Here is a 16,939-nt window from a genome sequence, read left to right as displayed (position 1 = left end):
TTTATTACATAGAGCAGTGATTTAACCTATTGTGATGTCATAGTGGCTCATTCCACCAATAAGAGCCAACCTCATTAGTGATGTCACAATGGCTTGATTGTATAGAATGTTTGTACGATTGGGAAGCTCACCAGGTGCCCTTGGCCTGGATTGGCCGCTGTCGTGGACAGGATGCTGGGCTCGATGGACCCTTGGTCTTTTCCCAGTGTGGCATTACTTATGTACTTATGTCTCACTTTTATTACATAGAGCAGTGATTTAACCTATTGTGATGTCATAGTGGCTCATTCCACCAATAAGAGCCAACCTCATTAGTGATGTCACAATGGCTTGATTGTATAGAATGTTTGTACGTTTGGGAAGCTCGCCAGGTGCCCTTGGCCTGGATTGGCCGCTGTCGTGGACAGGATGCTGGGCTCGATGGACCCTTGGTCTTTTCCCAGTGTGGCATTACTTATGTACTTATGTCTCACTTTTATTACATAGAGCAGTGATTTAACCTATTGTGATGTCATAGTGGCTCATTCCACCAATAAGAGCCAACCTCATTAGTGATGTCACAATGGCTTGATTGTATAGAATGTTTGTACGTTTGGGAAGCTCGCCAGGTGCCCTTGGCCTGGATTGGCCGCTGTCGTGGACAGGATGCTGGGCTCGATGGACCCTTGGTCTTTTCCCAGTGTGGCATTACTTATGTACTTATGTCCTCTACTTGGCTCACTTTTATTACATAGAGCAGTGATTTAACCTATTGTGATGTCATAGTGGCTCATTCCACCAATAAGAGCCAACCTCATTAGTGATGTCACAATGGCTTGATTGTGTAGAATGTTTGTACGTTTGGGAAGCTTGCCAGGTGCCCTTGGCCTGGATTGGCCGCTGTCGTGGACAGGATGCTGGGCTCCATGGACCCTTGGTCTTTTCCCAGTGTGGCATTACTTATGTACTTATGTCCTCTACTTGGCTCACTTTTATTACATAGAGCAGTGATTTAACCTATTGTGATGTCATAGTGGCTCATTCCACCAATAAGAGCCAACCTCATTAGTGATGTCACAATGGCTTGATTGTATAGAATGTTTGTACGTTTGGGAAGCTCGCCAGGTGCCCTTGGCCTGGATTGGCCGCTGTCGTGGACAGGATGCTGGGCTCGATGGACCCTTGGTCTTTTCCCAGTGTGGCATTACTTATGTACTTAGGTATGGGGTGAGGTGGGGTTCTGAGAGCTGTAAACCTCCTTTTAAACTGATAATTTAAGGCTTATGGTGGCAGGTGTGGGTGGGGAGGGGGCGGGCATGGGCGGGGGTCCACTGAACAGGGCCCCACAATAGGTAAGACCGGCCCTGTCTGTCAGTAAGGAATTCAGGTCTGCGGATCACACTACACCGCAAGGAATAGCGCTGGGGTTTCCCTAAATCTGCCCTCCCAGCTAAGGTTAGATGTCCCTGGATTTCAGACCCTGTCCCCGACTCCTCCTAGTTTAACACCTTTTGTCCTCCTCAATTTTAGTAATGGGAACAGAGGTGCCGTATTGTAGTTTGACAATGCCATGGCCTGCCTCAACCTCATGTGGTCCAATACCTCCACCTTTTGCTATTGTCCCTCCCCCCCCCCCCCCCCCCGGGGGTCAGCAGTGAGGAGAAAGAGATGGAGATGCTGGACTGGAAGGGGAGCACAGTGAGGAAAGAGAGGCAGAGATGCTGAGCTACTGGGGAAGGGGATTAGAGGGGAGAGAATAAGAGTGTGTCAAAAGGAATAAGAATATCCATAGGAGGAATGGAGAAAATGGGAATAAAATGTTGGAGAAAGCAGATGAAAAGTGGAAAAGAGAACTCATGAGAAGAGGGAAAAGGGGGGAAAACATATATAGAGAAGGAAAATTATGACTCAAAAAAGATGTCAGGAAGTATTTTTTCACGGAGAGGGTGGTGGATGCTTGGAATGCCCTCCCGCGGGAGGTGGTGGAGGTGAAAACGGTAACGGAATTCAAACATGCGTGGGATGTGCATAAAGGGATCCTGTGCAGTAGGAATGGATCTTCAGAAGCTTAGCCGAAATTGGGTGGCGGAGCAGGTGGGGGAAGAGAGGTTGGTGGTTGGGAGGCGAGGATAGTGGAGGGCAGACTTATAGGTCCGTGCCAGAGCCGGTGATGGGAGGCGGGACTGGTGGTTGGGAGGCGGGAAATACTGCTGGGCAGACTTGTACGGTCTGTGCCCTGAAAAAGGCAGGTACAAATCAAGGTAAGGTATACACATATGAGTTTATCTTGTTGGGCAGACTGGATGGACCATGCAGGTCTTTTTCTGCCATCATCTACTATGTTACTATGTTACAAGGAAAGGGGAAATTCGTTTAAAGTCAACCTCAGCAATACCACCTAAAGCGAACAAGAACTTAGGTGTGAATAGAAGGGATCCTCAGGAGCTTAGCGGAGATTGGATGGCAGAGGCGGGGCTGGTGGTTGGGAGGCTGGGTTAGTGCTGGGCAGACTTGTACGGTCTGTGCCCTGAAAAAGGCAGGTACAAATCAAGGTAAGGTATACACATATGAGTTTATCTTGTTGGGCAGACTGGATGGACCATGCAGGTCTTTTTCTGCCATCATCTACTATGTTACTATGTTACAAGGAAAGGGGAAATTCGTTTAAAGTCAACCTCAGCAATACCACCTAAAGCGAACAAGAACTTAGGTGTGAATAGAAGGGATCCTCAGGAGCTTAGCGGAGATTGGATGGCAGAGGCGGGGCTGGTGGTTGGGAGGCTGGGTTAGTGCTGGGCAGACTTGTACGGTCTGTGCCCTGAAAAAGGCAGGTACAAATCAAGGTAAGGTATACACATATGAGTTTATCTTGTTGGGCAGACTGGATAGACCGTTCAGGTCTTTATCTGCCGTCATCTACTATGTTACTATTCAGATATGCATTGGTGAAGAGACAAACAAGGGAGGGAGCTGAAACTGAAAAGAAAAGGGAAGACAGCGAGAGAAACAACAGGAACAGATGAGATCAGAGCAGTAAAACCAAGCCAGAGACACCAAAGGTTGGATATTTTGATAGATAACTCTGACGTGAGACCCAATTCAAAGATTCCGAACCTGGACATACATCTCATATAATGTCTATGTTGAACAGCTGGATTTCGTCAGCTGATTTGGCTGTTTCCTTGCATAATTAACTCTCTTTTATGTAGGACCATATCACTCAGCATAAGCCTTTGGTTCTAGACTCTAAGGGACCCTTTTACAAAGGTGCGTGAGGGCCGACGCACAGGTAGTACATGCCAAATCGGCACTAGAACTAGGGTAGCACAAGTGCCCGGCGGAAATTCAGAGTTTGGCGTGCGCTGAATCCCGCGGAAGAAAATAGTTTTCTATTTTTTACCACAGGGAGGGGGGGCGTTCCCAGCAGTAATCAGTAGCATGGCCAAGCTGGCCCGCACTGCATGGTTGCCATGGTTGTAGCGTGTGAGCCCTTAACGCTAAGTCAAAGGACTCAGCCTGTAAATAGGCACGTACTAGCTTTGATTTTTGCGCAGGCCCATTAAAAAAATGGCCTTTTTCCCAGCTGCGGTAAAAAGTGGCCCAGCGCACGCCCAAAAAGACACGCCCACACTACCACTTTTTACCACGGCTTTGTTAAAGGACCCCTAAATGTTTTGTGTTAAGCGACTTAAAGAAAGTACTCTTAAGAAATGAAAGGAATAAATCTTTATTTTATTAGGGATTATAATTTTTAAGGTGGAAAATTGCCATGGGAAGGCACTGCTCTGCCCCATCCAATCCTACCTTGCCCCACCTCATCGATCCCACCTGGGTGTCCCAAATTTTCAGACCAAAGCTCTGGTGTCCTTACTTGTAGCCTAATGTTCAGAAGAGTATACCCCACCAACCCAACATAAAAAACCTGGACACTTGTGACACAATGTAACCAAATACCGCAATGAACACTATTTGTACCTCATTCCACCTCATTATCACTTTGTATTCATTCATAACATTTGTTTGTTCTGACCCAGCAGTGCAAATTCTCACCACAATGCCCGCTCATCACCCATTCTCAATTTGCAGGATTAATGGAGTCCAGACTGGACCAGCTCTCTAAGTGAGAAGCGCATTCTAATCATACTTGCAGTTGTGTGTGAGAGTCTCCATACTGAAATAGCTGGGGTGTTGGAGGGCAGGAGTGAGGTGTATTGGTACAGACACATGAGCAAATTTTAATGAGTGCCAATTAACTTCAATAAATGGTTGTTTACAGCTAATTACTGGTAGTTAAGGGCTCATTATCCAAATAATTTGCATGTGTAAATCTAAGCGCCATATGCACCTACAGTGGAGCGTGCCCAAAAGTGGGTCATAAGAACATAAGAGTAGCCATACTGGGTCAGACCAATGGTCCATCTAGCCCAGTATCCTGTTTTCCAAACAGTGGCCAAGCCAGGTCACAAGTACCTGGCAGAAACCCAAATTGTGGTAACATTCCACATAGAACCCCAAAGAATAGCAAGATTCCGGAATCCTAGAGAGTAACAAGATTCCATGTAGAATCTCAAACAGTAGCAACATTCCATGTAGAACCCCAAAGAATAGCAAGATTCCGGAATTCTAGAGAGTAACAAGATTCCATACAGAATCTCAAAGAGTAGCAACATTCCACGTAGAACCCCAAAGAATAGCAAGATTCCGGAATCCTAAAGAGTAACAAGATTCCATGCAGAACCTCAAAGATTAGCAACATTCCACGTAGAACCCCAAAGAATAGCAAGATTCCGGAATCCTAAATAGTAACAAGATTCCATGCAGAATCTCAAACAGTAGCAACATTCCATGTAGAACCCCAAAGAATAGCAAGATTCTGGAATCCTAAAGAGTAACAAAATTCCATGCAGAATCTCAAAGAGTAGCAACAGTCCATACTACCAATCCCGGAGCAAGCAGTTGCTTCCCATGTCTGTCAATATCAGACTATGGACTTTTCCTTCAGGAATTTGTCCAAAGCTTTTTTAAACCCAGATACTCTAACCGCTGTTGCCACATCCTCCAGCAAAGAGAACCAGAATTTGACTATTCATTGAGTGAAAAAATATTTCCTCCTATTTGTTTTCAAAGTATTTCCATGTAAGTTCCTCAGGTAAGTGGGTCAGTTAGCTGAATCCCTGCCGCAGTTACAAGCCTGCTCTCAGGCCGGTTCTGTGGCTGCTGTAACTGCAGGTGTCTAAAGATTAAGCGTATTAGTAGGCTGTTCTTCTATAAGGTTAAGGGGCTAATTCTATCACTGGGTGCCTACACTTAAGTGCCCTGTTATACAATAGGCTCTCACTGTGCATCCTCTGTGCACTTAAGTGGAGGCACCCAAGTGACAGAATTACCCCCTTAACCTTCCAATACCTCAGCTGCAAATATTAGACTGCAAACCAGTGGTGTAGCCACAGGTGGGCCTGGGTGGGCCGGGGCCCACCCACTTAAAGCTCAGGCCAACCCAACATCTGTTGTCTGGCTATGCCCCTGCTGCAAGCCCTCCAGGGACAGGGAAGTAGCTTGTATACCTGAATGTAACTGACCCTGAGCCAATGGCATAGGCACAGGTGGGCAGTGGGCACAGGCTCACCCAGCAGCATAGCCATGATATGGCTAGTGGAGATCCCCAAGCCCTGACAGCTGAAAACTTCAGGCATCTCTCCCTCCCCTGCAGACGTTCCAGTGTCTCAACTCCATTCCCCAAACCCTCCGCCCCCCCCCCCCCCCCCCAGTACCTGTTAAAAGCCTTCAGTTCTTCACTGGCAGCGGGCAGAAACTCATACCCTGCTGCTCCTGCCAGTCCCAAGCCGTCCTCTGATGCACATTGCTATTTCCAGATAGGCAGCTACGAGCAACACATTCTTTTAATCCACCAACAGTTATGCTCATATTTGAAAGATACAGCGCCAAAATACTTGCGATTGTTGGATATCTTTACCAAGACTCCTAAGGCAGGCTCGTATGTGCCGAAACATGGTACCGTGTGGAATCATCATCAAATTAACGTTTTTAGCTACAACTCGAGACTCCTCGGTCTGTTTTGAGGAGCCTGATCCTTTTTCCCACTGTTTGTTTGGTTGTGTTTTTCATCTGGGACTTTGGTGTTCTTTCCACTTCTGTGGTTCTTCCTCCACATAGGCAGAACCAGATCCGAAGGGAGGCTCAGAACGGTACGAGCAGCCAGCAAAGAACTGAAGGCTTTAAAAGGTACAAGGGAGTTGGGGAGTGGAGTTGGAAGACCCAATCAACTGCGGGGGAGGAGAGGGAGAGATGCCGGACGGGGGGGGGGGGGAGGTTGTCATGCCCACTCACTTTAGGGTCAGGCCCATCCAAATTGGGTGTCTGGCTATGCCCCTGCCTTGAACTACTACTGAAACAGGTGTGAGCAAATCTATATAAATAAATGAAATCTTTGTAAAAGGGCCCCTTAGGTAACGGAATTCAAAAATGCGTGGGATAAACATAAAGGAATCCTGTTCAGAAGGAAAGGATCCTCAGAAGCTTAGCGGAGATTGGGTGGCAGCACCGGTGGTGGGAGGCGGGGCTAGTGGTTGGGAGGCAGGGCTAGTGCTGGGCAGACTTATACGGTCTGTGCCAGAGCCAGTAGTGGGAGGCGGGGCTAGTGCTGGGCAGACTTCTACGGTCTGTGCCCTGAAAATGGCAGATACAAATCAAGGTAAGGTATACACAAACAGTAGCACATATGAGTTTATCTTGTTGGGCAGACTGGATGGACCGTGCAGGTCTTTTTCTGCCGTCATCTACTATGTTACTATCTTACTCTTAGTGCTCTGTTCCCAGAGTACTAATAGTAACATAGTAGGGCAATCTTAGTTCATTCACCGAATCTCATGTATGTAGACTGGGGAAACTTGAGCAGTAACTGGTCTGCTGATAAACTCTGGCTTGACAAAGCTGTGTTGTGGCAGGTTGCAGGGTCCTGCCCTCACCATGCTCTTCCTTCCCCATTCAGTCCCTCACTAAAGTCCAGCTCCTAGCCAGCTATCTGCCTGCTAGCATTCTCCAGCTCTCTTGGAAGGGCTGTGCATTTACCATGTCTCCAGGCCTATCACTTGCACTCACATCCTCTTCTCCTCAAGTCGCACATAAACCGGAGACCCCCGACTCAGTCCCAGGAGGAATCGAGACACAGCCTTCCTGTTTAAGGAGCTTGCTAGCTGCGTTTGTTAATTCCCTGGCTCACATATGTAGCTGAATGGCTCACAGACTTCCATTTTATTTGGTCCATGGCCTCACTGCAATCATATCATTAGGAGCTGTGGTTAATTACTCCCTTCTGCTCAATTCTCTGTTTTTTGTTGTTTTTTTAATTCAGGTTCATGACCATCCATCTCCTGGGTTAATTTATTTGAGTTTTATTATTTCCAGAAACTTAGAGCTTATAAAACAATACTAAGAATCTGCATCTGATATAGAATTTCTCTGGCTGCCTCGACGAATAAAAAGGCTCTTATCATTTTTTTTTTCACATCTGCCATCAAACTAGATTCTGGGATGGAAAAAATAAAAAGAGCTAGTTTTAGCCAGCGGGCTGCTTTCCATCCACAGAGACCTAGGGTGAAATTTCTAAACAGCGTTGAAGTTTTACACTCAGTTTTACACATGTACATTTGAGCGAAGCGTCAAAGAAAAAAAACTAGGCAAACCAGTTGGCGTAAAGTGGATGCGAACAGAGGTCCCTGCTCTGTGTGCAGGTGACGGAGAGGGTGCACAGTCGAAAACCAAATATGCTCATGTTGGGCCATGGAGAAACCACTTTTTAAGCTGTTAAGGAACTGCAAATGCGTTCAGTGGCCTGAAGGAGAGCAGCTCTCACACATGTCAACTGCTCTCCTATCCTGTTCTGCATGTAATGTTGGCTGCAGCCACTAGGTGGCTGCCAAGTGTATTTTAGCTAAGAACAAGGCTGAAATAGTTCTCGGACTCAGCGGAGGATACAGAAAAGCTTGTGTTAGCTGAGCACAGGAGATTTGAGTTCAGTTGGTATCGAAAAATTTCTTATGCAAAAATTTTTTTTTGCAATGCCAACATTTATGTGCAGAACATGCAAAGATACAATTTTTTTTCTGCTCGGACCTGGGCGCAGCAGGGGCGTAGCCTGACAAATTTTGGGTGGGCCTAGGCAAGAAGTGGGTGGGCACCAAGTGTTCTCCCCCCTCCCAACCACCACCAAAAAAAAAATATTTCAGCTGGCAGGAAAATGCTTCTTTCCACCTTGGCAGTCTGCAGCAGGCATGCGATGAAAACTGAGCGTGTGCAGGTGCCAGTATCGTGGACAGTAGCGTTTTTGTTACCATCAGGGGGAAGTCTTCAGCTGGCCGAGCTTGAGATCCCCATCAGCTACCGCCTAAATGTGTGGTACTGTTGGGTGGGCCTGAGCACTAAATGGGTGGCCACCTGTGGCTACGCCACTGGGGCGCAGAACTGTCACCTCCCACTCTGTCGTCAGTGGTTGTGGGTCCTGTCATGCTCACAGCAAAAAAAAACTGATCCTGAATACAAAAGCATTTGAAATTAACTTTATTTTTAATTAAAAAAGATAATACTTGACAAGTGAACATCCTTATACCAGAAAAACAATGCCAGGTAATAAAGTACAAATACAGAAATGTCACGACCGTGGTCGTGACTCCACTTTCAGTCTCACCTTGTCTTCTGGTGGTCAGCTTCAGAGGTGGCTCCAGTCTGTTCTTTTCCTTTGCATTTTTGCCCCTGCTGCCACTTCCTGTGTGTTCCAAGCCTCAACTCTGGTGTTCAGTGTGTTTCCTGCCTCTGTCCTGTAGTTGTGACATCATCAGTGAGGGCCTTTATAGGGAAGTTGAGGACATTCATTCAGTGCCTTTGCAAAGCCAAAGGTCTCCAGGTTTGTCAGTGTGTTTGTTAGCACTTCTGTCCTGTTTCCTAGTTAGTGTACCTGCGTGACACTTCAGCTTTAGTTCTTCTGTTTGTCTCTGTGCTAGGGTTTGCCCCGAGATTGATAGCATGGAATATTGCTACTAATTGGGCTTCTGCCAGGTGCTTGTGACCTGCATTGGCCACTGTTGGAAGCAGAATACTGGGCCAGATGGACCAATGGTCTGACCCAGTATGGCTACTCCTATGTAGTGTCTTAAAGACAGGAGACCACAAGGTGTGTTGAGTAGCTGATCTTAGTGTTCATGAAGGAATGTAAGGCGTCGATAGGCGGGAACGGGGTTCACCAGACATGAGAATCTAGGAGCAATGTTTTGTAAATAATTCAATGAGATAAAGGTAGCCAGTGTGCACCTGCTGCCTTAAGAAGTGGTGAAACATGAATGAACGTTTTAGATCCGGTAATTATTTTAATGGCAGTGTTTTGTATGAGTTGTAAACGGCGTGTATCCTTTTGGATAAGTCCATTGTAAAGTACGTTATAATAATCGCGTTGACAGATAACAAAAGAATGAATCAGGATATTTTAAAGCTGGAGGATATATCAGAGATTTAATTGATCTAATTTGAGATGGTAAAAGCATCTGCGAATCACGGTAGCGATCTGCGGTCGGAACGAGAGTGTCTCATCTAAGATAACTCCTAAGACCTTTAATGTAGAATGTTGAGGAACTGGTACTGAAGAAAGCATGATAGAATTTGGCAGAATTAGTATTAGGAGAGCTTTCATCAAGACAGACACAATTTTATTCTCACCCAGTAAGGCCTCTCCACCAAATGCGGAGTGACTATCCCCTTTGGACAACACAACCACATTGAGGCCACTGAGTTCTTGGCCAGGTCTCAAAAGAGGGCACTGCAGCTCCAGACTTAAATTCATATCATGGCCCTCTGCTGCTAGTGAGCCAACATCAAAGCTATGCTCCGAGTCACAAACTTGTCCATCAGTCCAGTGATGGACAAAGTTAAGGGGTCTGATGAATAAACATGTACCTTGGCTTTCTTCTTACCAATCGTGATGGAGTAGCAAAATCTCAGGGCCCACCTCTTCAATGTCGCCTTCGGCACCTAACCATCATACCTCTATTCAGGAAACCTGGACTGCCCCTACTTGACATTTCGCCCTTTAGATTGTAAGCTCCTTGGAGCAGGGACTGTCCTTTATGTCAATTTATGTTAATCTGTACAGCGCTGCGTAACCCTAGTAGCGCTCTAGAAATGTTAAGTAGTAGTAGTAGGGCCAAGCTCAGAATGTATCTGGCAAAGTTACATAAGAATAGCCATACTAGGTCAGACCAATGGTCCATCAAGTCCAGTATCCTGTTTCCAACAGTGGCCAATCAAGGTCACAAGTACTTGGCAGAATCCCAAAGAGTAGCAAGATTCCATGCTACCGATCCCAGGAACAGCTGTGGCTTCCCCCTCTTTGACACAATAGCAAACTATGGACTTTTCCTCCAGGAACTTGTCCAAACCTTTTTTTAAACCCAGATATGCTGTTATAACCACATTCACTGGCAACGAGTTTCAGGGCTCAACTATTCGTTGAGTGAAAAACTATTTCCTCCTATTCATTTTAAACGTATTACCGTGTAACTTCATGGCGTGTCCCATAGTTTTTGTACTTCTTGAAAGAGTAAGAAATCGATTCACTTTTACTGTTCTACAGCACTCGGGGTTTTGTAGACCTCAATCGTATCCCCCCTCAACTATCTCTTTTCCCAGCTGTCTTGGATCCCCCCCTGACTCTGGCTGCTTCACAATCAGGTTTCTGATATATGCTAAGATAAATCTGTCCTCTCTGAAGGCCTGGGAGTGTGACAGTCCATCCCCTGCCAATTTCACCTGGAGGAGAGCTATCAAGACAAGACAGGAAGAAGGAGAGAAAAAAAAGAACAAGCAACACCCTATTCCCCCCTCCCCCCTCCCAGGAATTCTCTTTAATACAGACTCTCCCCTACTAACCAAAACACCTCCCCTATGGGACTGTCTGAGAAACCAACACACAGTTACTCTCTGCCCTTGTGAGGGCACATTTCATATTAGAACGGAGTCGCTTATTTATTTATTGCATTTGTATCCCACATTTTCCCACCTATTCGCAGGCTCAATGTGGCTTACATAGTTTTGTTATGACATTATCATTCCAGGATATCAGATACAGTTAGTAGTGTGCAGCAGGGGCGTAGCCAGACAAAAGAGTTTGGGTGGGCCTAGGCAAGAATTGGGTGGGCACCAAGTGTTCTCCCTCCCTCCAAATAAAAAAAATCTCAGCTGATGGGAAAACGCTTCTTTCCACCTTGGCAGCAGGAATGCACTGAAAACTGAGCATGCGCAGGTGCCGGTGTCGTGGAGAGTAGCGTTTTCGTTACCATCAGGGGGAAATCTTCAGCTGGCGGAGCTTGGGATTCCCACCAGTTACCACTAAACATGTGCTACTGTTGGGTGGGCCTGAGTCATAAATGGGTGGGCCCTGGCCCACCCAAGCCCACCTGTGGCTACGCCATTGGTGTGCAGAGATTGAGTAAGGGAAGAAAGAAGGAAGTGATTAGGCGGGTGAGTATAGAGGTGGACGTTCGTAGCTGGGTGGGTTGGCAAAGTGGATTAGTGAAGCTATTGGTTCTCTTTGTAGGCCTTGTTGAAGAAATGTGTCTTCAGAGATTTGCAAAAGTTATCTGCGAAAGTGTCTTAAGGACATCCTGGAGTGGAGGAGTGGCCTAGTGGTTAGGGTGGTGGTTAGGGTGGTGGACTTTGGTCCTGGGGAACTGAGAAACTGAGTTCGATTCCCACTTCAGGCACAGGCAGCTCCTTGTGACTCTGGGCAAGTCACTTAACCCTCCATTGCCCCATGTAAGCCGCATTGAGCCTGCCATGAGAGGGAAAGCGCGGGGTACAAATGTAACAAAAATAAAATAGATACTATTGGAGATTCCACATGGAATGTTGCTACTATTGGACATTCTACATGGAATGTTGCTATTCCACTAGCAACATTCCATGTAGAAGGCTGCGCAGGCTTCTGTTTCTGTGAAGCAGAAGCCTGCGCGGCCACATTGGTGATCTGCAAGGGCCGCCTTCTACATGGAATGTGGAATAGCAACATTCCATGTAGAATCTCAAATAGTAGCAACAGTGGAGGAGTGGCCTAGTGGTTAGGGTGGTGGACTTTGGTCCTGGGGAACTGAGTTCGATTCCCACTTCAGGCACAGACAGCTCCTTGTGACTCTGGGCAAGTCACTCAACCCTCCATTGCCCCATGTAAGCCGCATTGAGCCTGCCATGAGTGGGAAAGCACAGGGTACAAATGTAACAAAAATAAAATAGATACTATTGGAGATTCTACATGGAATGTTGCTACTATTGGACATTCTACATGGAATGTTGCTATTCCACTAGCAAACATTCCATGTAGAAGCCTGCGCGGCCACATTGGTGATCTGCAAGGGCCGCCTTCTACATGGAATGTGGAATAGCAACATTCCATGTAGAATCTCAAATAGTAGCAACAGTGGAGGAGTGGCCTAGTGGTTAGGGTGGTGGACTTTGGTCCTGGGGAACCGAGGAACTGAGTTCGATTCCCACTTCAGGCACAGGCAGCTCCTTGTGACTCTGGGCAAGTCACTTAATCCTCCATTGCCCCATGTAAGCCGCATTGAGCCTGCCATGAGAGGGAAAGCGCGGGGTACAAATGTAACAAAAATAAAATAGATACTATTGGAGATTCCACATGGAATGTTGCTACTGTTGGAGATTCTACATGGAATGTTGCTATTCCACTAGCAACATTCCATGTAGAAGGCTGCGCAGGCTTCTGTTTCTGTGAGTCTGATGTCCTGCACATACGTGCAGGACGTCAGACTCACAGAAGCAGAAGCCTGCGCGGCCACATTGGTGATCTACAAGGGCCGACTTCTACATGGAATGTTGCTAGTGGAATAGCAACATTCCTTGTAGAATCTCAAATAGTAGCAACAGTGGAGGAGTGGCCTAGTGGTTAGGGTGGTGGTCCTGGGGAACTGAGGAACTGAGTTCGATTCCCACTTCAGGCACAGGCAGCTCCTTGTGACTCTGGGCAAGTCACTTAACCCTCCATTGCCCCATGTAAGCCGCATTGAGCCTGCCATGAGTGGGAAAGCGCAGGGTACAAATGTAACAAAAATAAATAAATAATGCTCATTGCTGGATGATCACATGGCCCCGTATACCTGTATGGCATATTAGCATATAAAATCATAGCTACTTTCAACTAAGCAAAACTTCCTGCTAAGGGGGAGGGGGAGGATGCAGAACAGCAAAAAGCAATAAACCAAGGAAGGAAGGTTACTGACCTATTCAGCTGTTACCAAAGTCCTGTAATAAAAATATTTGCAGCGAATGGTCCATAAAAAAAGAGATCATGTCAAGAAAATGATATCAGCTGCAGTGAGTTCTTGAAGCTGGAACATTTCCTTTATTTGCATTCACACTGGCCCTCGATCTCTGATTTACTGCACACAGACGGGCTACATCAGTCCCAGACGCACAGAGACTTAGTCATTGCCAAACCTGCTCCAGAATGAATGACCGCTATCTCTACTCATGCAAATCGCTCTGGCACAGAACGCATGGGGAAGTTATTATTTTAAATCCTTATCTGCACGGACTGTAAGAGTTTACAAATGTTTGCTCAAACAAATACTATAATTCAGACGCCGTTACTTCAAATAATCCTTTTCGGACTGAACTTAGATCTTCCCAAACTGCGTAAAGAGCAGCTGTGCTGTGCTTCGAGTCCAGGCTGACATCTGAATGGCTTGGAGTACTCTCAGCCCTCCAGAGGCAGCTAACCAGCAGGGGTCTGAAAATTTAGCCGGCGGTGATCAGCGTTTTGCTGACTGCTGCTGGCGTTATCCCAGGAAATTCAATGCTGGGTCATGTCGGGCTCTGACGCTGAATTTTCAGGGTATACAGAGCCAGTGAATACACAGCCGGTTAAGGGGTCCTTTTACAAAAGTGGCCAAGGTAGCGTCGACACATCTTTGGGGCGTGCGCTGGGCCACTTTTTACCATAGCTCTGGAAAAAAACCATTTTTAATGCGGTAATATTAAAACTAGTGCACGCCAAGTTACAGCCTGAGCTCTTACCGTCAGCCATTGACAGCGGTAAAAATGTGGCGCCCCCCCCCCCCCCCCACCAAGGTAGAAAATAGAAAAACATTTCCTACCGCAGGATTTGGCGCACTCTAAACTCGGAATTACCGATGGGTGCATGCGCTACCCCAGTGGTAGTGCTGAATTGGCGTGCGCAATTCACGCATTAGCCCTCCCAAGGCTTTGTAAAAGGACCCCTAAGTGTGATATCCAGCATAAAGACAGGACTGACTTTTATGCCGTCCTATTTATAAGGTTATCTTGGCCGCTTAAGTGCTCAATTTCAGAACTTAACCAGCCAGGGGTTGATTCCAGCCCCAGAACGCCTTAAAATAGCAGGTTTCAAGTTAGGCGCTAACCAGACATTTTCAGTGGTACTAACTGAGTGCCACTGACTATGACCAGTTAGTCCCAAACAAGTGATATAACTGGCCAGGAGCCATTTCTGGAATTCGTTGCCTGAGAATGTAGTAAAAGCAGTTATCTCAACGGGGTTTAAAAAAAGGCTTGGATGGTTTCCTAAAGGAAAAGTCCATAGACCGTTATTAAAATGGACTTGGGGAAAATCCACTGCTTATTTAAGCAGCATAAAATGTATTGTACTGTTTTGGGATCTTGCCAGGTAACCTGGATTGGCCACTGTTGGAAGCAGGATGCTGGGCTTGATGGAGCTTCGGTCTGTCCCAGTATGGCAACACTTATTTATTTGTATCCCACATTTTCCCACCTATTTGCAGGCTCAATGTGGCTTACATAGTACCGTAAAGGCGTTCGCCATTTATGATCAGGAAGGGCTGCCACATTAGCCACGGCTGTTCCCCTTCCTTTCCAAAGTTGGCATACAGCACCCTCCTTGTACCAGCCTCTAGTGGAAAAGGAGAAACCAAGGAGAGAGATTTGAACCCAGACTTCCATCTCCATCTTTTATGTGGCTGCTAATTAGGGGCTCTATGGACCTGAAGCAAATCTTTATGATTCTCTTGGTAGAAAGTAAAAATAGAAGTCCATAAAAATGTTGGGGATAAAGTGCTGTGGAGAATTCAGGGATGGGTTCATTTCAGAACATAGTAACATAGTAGATGACGGCAGAAAAAGACCTGCACGGTCCATCCAGTCTGCCCAACAAGATAAACTCATATGTGCTACTTTTTGTGTATACCTTACCTTGATTTGTACCTGTCTTTTTCAGGGCACAGACCGTATAAGTCTGCCCAGCACTATCCCCGCCTCCCAACCACCAGCCCCGCCACCCACCACCGGCTCTGGCACAGACCGTATAAGTCTGCCCAGCACTATCCCCGCCTCCCAACCACCTGCTCCGCCTCCCACCACCGGCTCTGGCACAGACCGTATAAGTCTGCCCAGCACTATCCCTGCCTCCCAACCACCAGCCCCACCTCCCAACCACCAGCTCTGGCACAGACCGTATAAGTCTGCCCAGCACTATCCCCGCCTCCCAACCACCAGCCCCGCCACCCACCACCGGCTCTGGCACAGACCGTATAAGTCTGCCCAGCACTATCCCCGCCTCCCAACCACCTGCTCCGCCTCCCACCACCGGCTCTGGCACAGACCGTATAAGTCTGCCCAGCACTATCCCTGCCTCCCAACCACCTGCTCCGCCTCCCACCACCGGCTCTGGCACAGACCGTATAAGTCTGCCCAGCACTATCCCCGCCTCCCAACCACCAGTCCCGCCTCCCACCACCGGCTCTGGCACAAACCGTATAAGTCTGCCCAGCACTATCCCCGCCCCCCAACCACCAGCCCCGCCTCCCACCACCGGCTCTGGCACAAACCGTATAAGTCTGCCCAGCACTATCCCCGCCCCCCAACCACCAGCCCCGCCTCCCACCACCGGCTCTGGCATAGACCGTATAAGTCTGCCCAGCACTATCCCCGCCTCCCACTACCGGCTCTTGCCACCCAATCTCGGCTAAGCTCCTTAGGATCCATTCCTTCTGAACAGGATTCCTTTATGTTTATCCCACGCATGTTTGAATTCTGTTACCGTTTTCATCTCCACCACCAAACTAAGTAAATGGATCTTCCCCTTTTTTGGACATTTTATAGACAGGAAATCAAATATTTTTACTTGTCACAAAAACTTGTCAATTTCATTTATATTGTAAACATTCTGACAATGTTCAACTTTATTAATATGTGTAAGTTTTTGTTGTGGCTTTTGCACCTGCTGACAGCAGGTACTAAGGGTGTTGTTAAAACATAGTAGATGATGGCAGAAAAAGACCTGCACGATCCATCCAGTCTGCCCAACAAGATAAACTTTGTTCCCAAATAAACAAACAGAGAAATAGATACTAAACCAATACTTGTAGTGGGCAGTTATCACATTAAACAGAATATCTTTATAAATCTATAATTCAATAGGCATAAGCATTCCACACCGAGTCAGTCACTGTTTGATGTGTGTGTTCATTAACAAAAAGCCATTTACACATGTGTACAATTAAATATTTCTTTGGCATCAGTTTTCGTATTTTGCGTCCCCTTTTTTTTATCTCCGCACAATGGTAACCCTAATTTTATCCCCCGTGTTGATGGAAAGTTTAAGGACAACGCTTCAGTAGAATGAAAAAGGTCTACGAACAGAAGGCTGAATGATGAAAGACGTCATGTAACTAGGAGCTGATCCAGATAGGATTCCAAATACTAATGTACACAGTTTGAATTCCATTCATGCTCTCACAGAGAGACAATGTAGCCCTTTCAATAACGGGGCCACCCTGTCAAATCTGCATGGACTGCAAACTAATGTAGCTACAATATCTTGAAGTGTCTGTATCCGCTGTAATAATTTATCTTGACAGCCAATATAAAGAAGAGTACAGTAGTCAAA

Source organism: Microcaecilia unicolor, chromosome 5 (assembly GCF_901765095.1).
Source record: "Microcaecilia unicolor chromosome 5, aMicUni1.1, whole genome shotgun sequence".
In the NCBI taxonomy this organism is placed as follows: domain Eukaryota; kingdom Metazoa; phylum Chordata; class Amphibia; order Gymnophiona; family Siphonopidae; genus Microcaecilia; species Microcaecilia unicolor.
This window is presented reverse-complemented; position numbering follows the sequence as displayed.